We start from the raw sequence: 12,112 nt of genomic DNA on the forward strand, positions 1-12,112 counted from the left end.
ATAGCAGGTCCCCAGGTTACCCACAATTTCTGCCACCTTGGCTACGAATTGTAGGTTCCCATGAGCCCCTCTCCACCCCAATTCAACTATTTGCTAGAACAGCTCACAGAACTCAGAGAAACAAGCTTACCAGTTTATTACATAGTAAAAAATATGACAAAGGAGACAGATAAAGAGCCATGAAGTGATACGTACATCACGTGAGGTCTGGGAGGGTCCTGAGTGCTGGAGCTTCTGGCTCTCTGGAGCTGGGGGGTCCCACCCTCCCAGCCTGGAGACGTTACCAACCCGGAAGTGCTCCAAAGCCCATACTTTGGGGAGTTTCATGGAGACTTTTCACACGGGCACGATCAATTTATAACTCAGTCTCCACTCCCTCTCCCACTCCTGGATGATGGGGGATGGGGTTGAAATTTCCAAGCTTCTAATCCTGGCTTGGTCTTTTAGCCTGTCTAGGAGCTACCAAGGGGGCTCACCAAGAGTCTCCTTATTAGAATGAAAGGCATTCCTGGGGTGTGTGGGTGGCTCAGTAGGTTAACTGTCTGACTTCTGCTCAGGTCACGATCTCTCCGTTTGTGAGTTTGACCCCCACATCAGGCTCTGCACTGACATCTCAGAGCCTGGAGCCTGCTTTGGATTCGGTCTCTCTCTCTCTCTCTCTCTCTCTCTCTCTCTCTCTCTGTCCTTCTCCGACCTGTGCTCTATCAAAAGTAAATAAATAAACATTAAATTTTTTTTAAATAAGGAACAAAAGTAACTCCTATCACCCAGGGAATTCCAAGGGATTTAGGAGCTCTGTGCCAGGACCCAGGGACCGCCTCCAAAATATGTGATTTTCTTCTGTTATTTCACACCCACCCCCTGGTCTCTGGCCACGGGGTCCCTTGCAGCAAAATGATAATACAGCCCAGGAACTGGCACATTACTAATGTCCCAGGAAGTCATTAATAATCATCCCGGTCGATCATTGTATCGCATGAAAACGTCTCATGGTGAGGCCGCTGAGGTTTGCAGGCCTTCCATTCGATTTTGTCACTTGTCAGGGCGCAAAAGCTGGGGTGATCTCAGCAAACACTTGGCGTCTGGCGGGATCGAGCCAAGAGACAACATCATCTTGCTCTGAAGCTCTTTTGAGGCCTTCATGTGATCCTAGGTTTCCCTTAGGACCTAACTCCTGTGTTCATGACTTTGCCCGTGGCTGCTAGTGTTCCTTTTCTCCATTTAGACCCAATCGCTTCCGCCTTTGGAAGGAACATCAGGCTGGTCTACACTGCAGGCAGCAGTACTGGCCTGGCAAGTGCTTCCCCTGGGTCCACCGCCATCCCCGTAGGGTGAGCAAGGTGACACAGGTGCAGAACCGGGGGGCTCGTGTTAGCACAGGCAGTGCGCCTGCCTTTACTGTCGTCAGATGGGGTACAGGCGCATCCTGCCGTCAGGCCCCTCGGAATTCCGACACCGAGTGTGAAACACAATTGCAGTTTCTTGTTTAGGAGCCCTTGCTGTTTTAGGCACCTGGTCTTATGACGGCTGCACCAGGGAGAAACAAAACAGCAGGTGACGTGTTGTGGGGACACTAGCACCTTCCCCACCCCCTTCCCCAGGTCCAGGAGAAAACCAGAGAAATCTACCCAGAGAGGACACTCCTTTACCCATGGTGTGTGTGAGCCGGCCCTTCCAGCCTTTATATCCCCCCCTTTTGTTTTATTTCTTTAATGTTTATTTATTTTTGAGAGAGACATCACAAGCGGGGGAGGGGCAGAGAGGACAGAGAGAGGGGGACAGAGGATCCGAAGGGGGCTCTGTGCCGACAGCAGAGCCCGAGGCGGGCCTCGAACTCCAGAACTGTGTGATCATGGCCTGAGCGGAAGTCGGACACGTTCACGGGCTGAGCTGCCCGGGTGTCCCTAGAGCCCCCTGTTTTAGACAACCAATGTTTTCATCGCCCGTTCCAAGTCTCTATCAGACTAGTCTCGGAGGAGGATAGCTCTCTGCCCCTTGTTGGACATCATGGGCTGTAAACGGCGATCCTTGGTCTGCAGAAATGACACTTGGCTGTGCACCCGTCTCTCTCCTGAGCCCTCTGAGCGTTTGCATCCGACACTGGGTCAGCAGAGCCCGGTCCAGAGTCACAGTGCCTTCCCGGCAGGACCCATCTGTAGCCTCCAGGATTCCCAGCATCGGTGTGACTCTGGCATGCATGCAGGGGACCTTCCCACTGGGAGTCTGCCACCCGGCCATCCGTACCCTCGGCCTCTTGCTGCCAGACAGAATGGCTCCCACCGGCATTTGGGGCCTTCGAGGCCACAAGAGGACGGTGTGCGGACTCGGCCCGTTTCGTGGCCCCTGGCGGCCACTTTCAGCGAGCACGGGGGTAACTGCTTGTTGACCGCGGTCACCTTCCCCACCTGGAAGGCGGCTCTTCTGATGGGCACCAGCATGTCCCATTTTGTTTAATGCACCCCTCGACTCCCGCAGGGGTTTCCCCAGGACGGAGCCCCCGCGTGGGTCGGGCTTCCGCTGCCCTCCTGCCTATGCGTCAGTAGAAACCAAAACAGAAGGGCCACTGTTCAAGGCTTCCTTCACAGCTGGAGAAACGGCTCGCAGTTCAGCCCACGGAACTGATTTGTTTGGACCTTCTTTGATCGGAGCGGCGGCCTTCCAAACAGGATGTCGTCCGTTCGCTTTGGAAGTGCCATCCGCGGAGCAAGCGGCCCTTGTTGGCCAGTGGAGAGCGGTCGACGGGGACAGAGCAAGAGACAACAGCACCCAGCATCTCCCGAGGCTCTTCGGGAGTCAGCCTCGGGAAAGAGGCTCCGTGCTCAGAGCTGTCCCCTCGCGTTTCCCAGGCAGCAGGGGGTCTGTGTAACCCACTCTTGTTTAACCCTGGCACCCTTCTGGGCACTGCATCCCCATTCGAGTGTTTTTCGGACGTTTGCCAGGACAACACGGGCGTAACAGATCATTGTGAGTCCTTCCCTCCCCGGGGTGGCTTCGACTGATGTCGGGGAGCAAGGTAGTAGGGGCCCCTCGTATGGAAGTTCTCCAGGCCAAAGCCCCAGGGGTCGTCGCTGGGGTGGGGGAGGCGCTCACAGGCTTTTGCGTAGCGCCTAGAATTTGTCCCCACCCGCGCTCCCGCGTCCCCTCCACACTGCGCTGGCTCTGTGTTCCCACACGCCTCGATGGCTTCTGCTTTGCATTATTAGGTAGAGGAAACATCCCCTCGTCAGACACAGTGTCCGTCCCCGTCCCCAGAATACGATCTGATAAAAGAGATCAACCACCTCCCACGACGCCCTTCCCAACAGGCCCATTACTCCTGCTTTGGCCCTCATTCCGTCCACCCTTACGTTCCCGTCAACCTCCATTCACGACTTCACCCACAGGTTTTGGTCTCGCAACACTAAGCAGGGGGAATGTTTCCCAGTGTGACATAACATCCATTTGCATGAAACATTAGGCAAAGGAGACACAGCCTCTTTCCATCACGCCTGCCCACATGTCCCAGCGTCCACAATCTGGCCCACGCTTACATTTCTACCTTCCGCCTGACTGTGGCCCAACTCAGGGCTTCACCGGTGGGCTTTGGTCCCGCGGTGCGTGGGGCTCCTCGGTCAAGGAGTCCAGGGAACTTGTCTTCTCCAGCCCTGATCATTCAAAGGCCTTGGGTCAGGTAAGATTCTGGAAAGACGGTGGAGTAGGAAGCACTGGGAATGGTCTCCCCACAAGGGCGCCGATAGAATCCGTCCAAAGGGACTGTTTTGGAATTCCAAAATCCTGTTGGAGACTTAGGACTTGCAGGAGAGGTTCTGGAAAGTAAACCACCACCAAGTTCAGCTCTTAGCACAGTAGCAAGCCTCGCAGCAGCTTGCCCGAACCAGGTGGGGGCGGTAATGACCCTGCCCTCCAAGAATCAGGAATCTCATCACAGGGGCGCAAAGAAGTGGGCGGCCACTGCTGTCCCCGCCCCCCCCCCCACACACACTGTGGCACATCTCCCCGTCTCTCTGGCTGAGGTGACTTCCAGGGGATTCGAAGGGCGGGTTCTCCTATCCCCTCTTCATTTTTCACTTTCCCGTTTTTGCAGGAGCCAGACACTAAAGACTAGAAAACAACCGCATATAATAGAAACCGAGAATAGAGTAGAATGTTGGTTACCAGGGGCTGGGCTGCAAAGGAACGGGGGAGATGTTTTTTAAGGCCACAACTTCGCAAGCAGTACATACGTAAATCCCGAAGTTCTAAAGCCCAGGGCAGGAATGTAGTCAACAATCCTGTATTATAAACTTCAAAATTAAAAAAAAAAAATTAGTCTCTATCAAACCAGATAGAGACCCAAAAACCAGATAATCCAGTGAAGAGATGAGGAAAAAAAGCATGAACGGACACTTCTCCGAAGAAGACATCCAGATGGCCAACCGACACGTGAAAAAATGCTCGACATCACTCATCATCAGGGAAAGACAAATCAAAACCACAATGAGATAGCACCTCACACCTGTCAGAATGGCTCACGTGAACGACTCGACTCAGGCAACAACAGATGTTGGCGAGGATCCTGAGAAAGAGGATCTCTTTTGCATTGTTGGAGGGAATGCAAGCGGGTGCAGCCACTCTGGAAAACAGTATGGAGGTTCCTCAAAAAAAATAGAACTACCCTACGACCCAGCAATGGCACTACTAGGCATTTATCCAAGGGATACAGGTGTGCTGTTTCGAAGGGACACATGCACCCCAATGTTGATAGCAGCACTATCGACAAGAGCCAAAGTATGGAAAGAGCCCAAATGTCCATCGATGGATGAATGGATAAAAAAGCGCCATGGGGCGCCTGGGTGGCGCAGTCGGTTAAGCGTCCGACTTCAGCCAGGTCATGATCTCGCGGTCCGTGAGTTCGAGCCCCGCGTCATGCTCTGGGCTGATGGCTCGGAGCCTGGAGCCTGTTTCCGATTCTGTGTCTCCCTCTCTCTCTGCCCCTCCCCCGTTCATGCTCTGTCTCTGTCTGTCCCATAAATAAATAAAAACTTTGAAAAAAAAATTAAAAAAAAAAAAAAAGCGCCAAAAGCTGCTCCTGCACAGAGACCCACAGAGACCGCCCACAGCATTCACAAAAACAAAAGAACAATCAACAGACACAATAATAAAGCGGAAGGGAGAATCTGGTTTCCAGAGCTAGGCCATCATTAGACTCAAATGTCTAGTGTCCCATGAAAGATCCCAAGGCCGGCTGGCTGGTTCAGTCGGTAGAACGCGACACGCTTGATCTCAGGGTCGTGAGGCCAAGCCCCATGCTGGACACCGGGCATAGAGATTGCCTAAAAAATAAATAAATGAGTCACAAGGCATACAAGGCAAAGGGAAGTATGGCCCACTCAAAGGAAAAAAAGATATAAATCAACAGAAAGCGTGCCCGAAAAGGACCTAATGGCAGAGAAACGCTCTCAGATTCTACTTCTGGGAGGCGCTCGGTGTCGTCGAAACCAGAGACAGCGGATGGTGGATGCCAGGGGCCGAGGCACAGGAAGTGCGGAATCAATGTGTAACGGGCACAGAGGCTCGGTTTGAGATGAGAAGGTTCTGGGGAGGATGGTGTTGGGGCCGGTCGTTAATGCCACTGAAGAATGGTCAACACCGAGAGGAAGCCGGGACAGCAAACGCAGTAAGACTTCCCAAACTGCCCTCCGGTTTTGCAGCAGGAGGCTACATGGGGGTCCCCACGCAAAAGGGCGTCCTTTACCCACAGCATTTACTGTGACCCGGGGCATGAGCGTATCAGCCGGTGAACGTCCAGGCGTCTTGGAGCGGGTGCCATGGGTCACACACACACACACACACACACACGCACAGGCTGCTTCACCCGGGGTGCTGCGCTTGGCATTTATAGGGGCAACAGACGGCCCTCCTTCTTGGGGTACCTGGACCCTACAGGGGCTTTTTCCTTGCTCACAGGGTCTCCCATCCCGTGTGCCAGGCCGGCTCTTCCCGCAGGGGTAACCTCCCGTGGGTTACTCCTGAGGGATCGTGTGGGGCCACCTGAGCCGTGGGTCCCGACTCCACCCAAACGTGTTCCTCCGCGCCCTGGCCCCAGCCCCAGCCCCCACATTAGTCACTCGCAAAATCCGTGCCGGTGAGGCTCCCCAGGAAGCTGACGATAGTGATCTAAAAACTGAAACAACGCCTTCACGCTGCGGTCCCGGATTTCAGTGGCTTCTTGGTTTTGTCTGTCTCCAACGCTGATGACCTGGTTTTGTCTGTCCCCAACGTTGATGACCGGCCTCCTCGGTGAGCAGAGGTCTGAGAGGTACCTTCTGTGGTCACCTTATAACTTCTCCCTTGGGGAGGGGGCTTTCAGGCTGGTGGCCAAAGCTTGGACTCATCCAAATCCAAGCCTGGTCTAGCAGCAAGGTGTGACCCAGCATTCTCTTTTATCTGCACCTTAAGTATTTTTTTAAAGTTTTTATTTTTTATTTTTGAGAGAGAGAGAGAGAGAGGAGGAGGAGGGCGGCAGAGGGGGAGGGAGAGGGAGAGAGCGAATCCCAAGCAGGCTCCTGGCCCAGCACAGAGCCCCACACGGGGCTCGATTCTGCGACCCTGAGCTCATGACCTGAGCCAAAAATCAAGAGTCACTCAACCGACTGAGCCACCCCGGCGCCCCCTGCGTTTTAACTGTTACAGATAATCAAGGGATTGAATATTTCGCCTTTTTCTCACTAGGTGGCATTTCCTTCTGCAGCCAGTGAAGCCGCTCTCGGAGTCCCTAACTCCCATCTGTAACTGTTACCTCGAGGAACTGAGGGCGCCCAGCTCCACACCTCGAGGGAGCTCCTGGCCCCCCCGGAATCAGAGGCTTCTCGCCCCCGCCCATTCTCCCTGGCTCTTCCCAAACCATGTTTCTGACTCAGGGCTGTTCTAGCAAATCCCACTTCACCCACACCAGCTGTTATGAAAACCGCAAGCCCTAGCGCCTTTATTTACAACAGTTTTAGGGGGCGCCTGGGGGGCTCAGTCAGTTAGGAGTCCGACTTCTGCTCAAGTCGTGATCTCGCGGTCCGTGAGTTCAAGCCCCGCGTCGGCCTCTGTGCTGACAGCTCAGAGCCAGGAGCCTGCTTCGGAGTCTGTGTCTCTTTCTCTCTCTCTCTCTGCCCCTCTCCTGCTCACGCTCTGTCTCTATCTCTCTCTCTGTGTCTCTCAAAAGCAAATAAGCATTAAAATTTTTAAATAAATAAAATAAAACAAGGGTTTTAGGAGTTTTGTGCCAGCGACTGGGGGTATATATATTTCACACCGTCTTTGCCATCAGACTGGTAGAAATTTAATTTTTTGTAACGTTTATTCATTTTTGAGAGACAGAGTGCGAGTGGGGGAGGAGCAGAGAGAGGAGACACAGAATCCGAAGCAGGCTCCAGGCCCCCCCGACGCGGGGCTCGAATTCACGAACTCGCGAGATCACAACCCAAGCCGAAGGGGGACGCCCAACTGACTGAGCCCCCCAGGGGCCCCCCGACTGGCAGAAATTTAAAAGTTTAGGGGCGCCTGGGTGGCGCAGTCGGTTAAGTGTCCGACTTCAGCCAGGTCACGATCTCGCAGTCCGTGAGTTCGAGCCCCGCGTCGGGCTCTGGGCTGATGGCTCAGAACCTGGAGCCTGTTTCCGATTCTGTGTCTCCCTCTCTCTCTGCCCCTCCCCCGTTCATGCTCTGTCTCTCTCTGTCCCAAAAATAAATAAACGTTGAAAAAAAAATTTTTTTAAAGTTTGATGATGTCAAGTTGCAGCCAGGTGAGAGCCAGGTGAAATTCATCATGGGATCCAATCTTCACATAAAAAAACTCTACAGTAGAAGCAATGGTCCTCCACCAACCTTCAAGGCTGAGTCTTAAGAAGGCTTGCAGCTTCCGCCCAGGCCTCTGGGAACCTGGTGTCGGGGAAGCCAGCTGCCGTGTCGAAGTCTGAGAGAGCCATACTGTGAGGACATCCACGCAGGCCGCAGGCAGAGCGCGGCTGAAACACAGGCAGAGGGTGACAGGCGGAGGGTGGATCCGGGGGTCCAGCCATCCGGCCCGGGCGCCAGATATGGGAACGAAGAAGCCTTCTGATGACCCCAGCCCCGGCCACTATGTACTCAGGAGACCCCCACCCACGTGTCCACGGAGGTCTGTGTACAAGGATGTGCATTAGCAGGTTGTTTATAACACGGAAAAAGCGCCAAGAGACGAAGTCCTTCACTGATGGGAGAGAAATAAATCGGGGCATAAACATTGGATGAAATACCATACAGCTGTTAACAAACTAAATCCAAACGCATCATCAGGGATAAATCTCATAAACATTCTGGAAAACAGCTGCCTGGAGTTTTGTGGGTTTTTTGTTTTTTTTTTTTTTTAGATTTTTTTTTTTTATTTGTAACTAATCTCTACTGTCATCGTGGGGCTCAAACTCACAATTCCAAGATCAAGAATCGCGTGCTCAGGGGGATGGGCTAACTGGGGGAGGGGGATTAAGGAGGGCACTTGTCATACACTATACGTTAACTAACTGGAATTTAAATTTTTTGGAGAAAAAAAAGAGTCACAGGCTCTACCCACTGGGCTAGCCAGGCGCCCCCAACAAGCGGGCTACTTTAGATTAAAGGACACCTGAGAAAAGACAGCTAAATGCCATATGTGATCCTTGATTTCATCCTGGATCAAAGAAAACATCATCTAACCGGGGCATTCCTGGGAACATTCGAACATGAGCTGTATATTGGGCAAGATTCCTTAATCTGTTTTATCACTGTTCAATTCGTCACTGGTGATAACGGTCCGTGTTACGGAGGCGAATGTCTGCGTCCTCAGGAGATGCAAACCTAACCGAGGTCGCCAGTGGTTTAGCAAAATGTGTGCTGGGCAAGCCTTGTGTAAGTGAGAGAGGAAGCATACGTGGCAAATGTTCACAATTGTGAGCCTACAAGGAGCGCATTCATTGCATTATCCCTGCAACTTTGCTTCGGTTTGAAAATTGTGAGTCGATTCTGCGGATGCATACAGCCTGGATGAGTCTCAGAAGCATTATGCGAGGTCAGAGAAGCCAGGCGCAAGAGACCACGCACTGTACGTGATTCCACGTGGAGAGCACTCTGGAAAAGACAAGATGATAGTGACACAAAGGGCGTCCGTGGCTGCCGGGGGCCAGGTGTGGGAGAGGGACTGCACGAGGGCTTGGGGCGCCCTGGGGATTCAGCCAGTGCTCTGTCTCAGGACCGTGGCAGAAGTTACAGCACCACATATACTTGTTAAAAACTCATCAAATGAGGGACGCCTGGGTGGTTCGGTCCGTTAAGCATCTGATTGCAGGTCAGGTCGTGATCTCCCGGTTTGTGAGTTTCAGCCCGCGTTGGGCTCTCTGCTGCCAGCCTGGAGCCCCCTAGGGACCCTGTCTCCCTCTCGCTCTCTGCCCCTTCCCCACTCACGCTCGGTCACTCTCTCTCTCAAAATAAACATTCAGGAAAAAAACTTCTTAGGCTCATCAAATGAAACACTTAACCTGGGTGAATTTCATGATGTATAAACATTATTCCTTGCGGAGGCTTGTATTGTGTCTCCAGACAACAGGTGTCCAGGTCCTAATTTCCAGACCCGGGGAATGTGCCACTATTTGGAAACAGTTTCCAAATAGACAGGCCCAGAATAGATTTCGTCCTCTGAGCCCCGGCAGGGAACCAACCCTTTCCCCACTTTGATTTGGGACTTCTGGCCCCCAGAACCAGGAGACACTAAATTTTGTTGTTGTTGTTTTATTTTTTTAAATTTTTTTTCAACGTTTATTTATTTTTGGGACAGAGAGAGACAGAGCATGAACGGGGGAGGGGCAGAGAGAGAGGGAGACACAGAATCGGAAACAGGCTCCAGGCTCTGAGCCATCAGCCCAGAGCCTGACGCGGGGCTCGAACTCACGGACCGCGAGATCGTGACCTGGCTGAAGTCGGACGCTTAACCGACTGCGCCACCCAGGCGCCCCAATTTTGTTGTTTAAACCACGCAGTTGGCAGTAATTCGTTACAGCAGCTTTTGGAAACAAATACCTACTTCAAGGAACCTGAGTTTTTTGTTTTTGTTTTTTAAGAGGGGAAGAAACTTGGGAACATTGGGTTAAACGGAAAAAGCAAGCTGCGGAAGAACATATTGAGTGTGCAGTATTTTATACAGAGGTTTAAAATGCTCCAAACAATACCACTTACTGTTCACAGGCTTTGTATATGTCGTAAAAGCCCAGAGGCACCTTGGTCTGGATCCGCGGCGTTCCCACGGGGTTACCGCTATGGCAGGGGGCATTCTTCGGGCCTCTGGACGCCAGCGTGGACCGCCCACAGCTCTGCGAGGGGACCCTGGAGCCAAGATTGGGCACTGTAGGGGCCCACCTGCTGTTGGGAAGGTGGGGAGAAAGTTCTAGGGTGAGAGTGAGCCCGGAGGCTCCAGGAAACTGGCTTGTTTGAGGGCTGGGTTGTCTTTCCCTCCCTTAACTGGTTATATCCCAGCCCGGCTAGGGCGTCCCTGGGGCCCCTCTGTCCCTGCTATCCATTTTCCTGCTGGAATCAGCAGGGAGGCTGGGAGAGGGCAGCGGGGGGCCTGTGAAGTCAGCCCTCCGGTCCATCAGGACAGCTGGAGGCCAGAATTCCTGGGTCCAGAGGAAGCAGCGGGCTCCTGCAAACGTCCAAAGAGTGACCAGGTGCCCCCCGACTGGCAGAAATTTAAAAGTCTGATGATGTCAAGTTGCACGGGCAGATCACTGGGCCTCCCTGAGCTGGCTTCTGGTCTGCGAAGGATATGACGTCGGGGTGGCCGTGAGGAGGAAAACACTGGAACGTATGTGGTGAGTCACTTCTATGGCCCGGCTACGGCCACTCAGAGGGCCCCTAGCAGGATGAAGTGCTGGCGCTTGACCCTTATTTAAGCCTCCCTATAAGCTAGGACCTCTTATCTCCCCCGTTTTACAGATGGGAAAGGCGAGGGCAGCAGAGGTTCATCAGCTATACGACACAGGTGCGCACAGCTAAAATGTGGCCAATCTGGGATTTGGCTTGAAGCCAAATCTGGGACTCGGGAGTCCCAGCCTCTAGGCCACGCCTCCCACGAGTCTTTGCCCCCGTTTTCCCAGAAGCCACCTTCCTCTGATTTCTTTAGGATCCGGTCCCCAGGACCCAGGAGTCCTGGCCGCCAGCCAGAGGGGCTTGGGACGCAGCTGGGACCAGCTGATAAACGCCAATAATGCACATCTTGGCCCAACTTCACATTAAACAATGTCACGTCGGTAGCGGGACATCAGCCACGGAGGGAGCGCTTCTACCCCAGAAAGTGCCACGTGCAACCATCTGGGGCTTTCTGTTTCCCCAGAAAGCCTGCTGTTGAGCAGTTCCCAGCCCACTGCTCTTCCAGCGCCCGGCGTGTCCCCGTTCCCCAGGCCAGGAGCCTCCGCCACAGCGGCGCAGGGAGCCCCGGACACCTGAGGAGGCTCGTGACCGGACACGAGGCCGTGGCTGGGGCGTCCCCCACATGTCCGGGCTGCACTGGGCTGGGCCCGGCCCTGGATCCTCCTGGTGTCCATACCGAGGCCTCTGGCCCTGGCCTGGAGCGTGGGGTCGAGTCTCGTGCAACCTCGAAAGGGAGAGCCCCAGGTTCCCAGCCCCACTGGAACCAGGGCAGGAGCACACGCCCTGAAGTCACACTTCTGTGGTTCACATTCAAGTTCTGTCGGTGTGAACCCAAGCAAGCTACAGCATCCCTCAGCCTCAGTTTCCTCGTCTGTAAAAGAGGGCTAATGGGAGTTCGTGCCTCGTTAGGGTGTCATAAAAGTAAGCAAGCTGTGCCTATAAAAGAGCTTACTTAGCAGAGTGCTCGGTAGGTCAGATGTGTCCTTGCTGTTGTCATTCTTAGCGATTCCCTATCCCACAGGGCGGTTTGTCAGGGGAAAGGAGCGGACGCCCATGCTCAGCGTGGGGTCTGCATACAGCAGGTGCTCCACTAATGGGGCCTGTCGTTTCTGCCAGGGCCGAGATAGGTCGGTGCCTCAGACCTACCTGGGTGGGGGCGACTCCCCTTCAGCCCCGCCCGGCCATTCCCGCCACCAGGGGGCGCCCCAGGA

This window comes from Puma concolor, chromosome E3, assembly GCF_028749965.1.
Source record: "Puma concolor isolate L17-30 chromosome E3, mPumCon1.1.hap2, whole genome shotgun sequence".
Classification (NCBI taxonomy): Eukaryota; Metazoa; Chordata; class Mammalia; order Carnivora; family Felidae; genus Puma; species Puma concolor.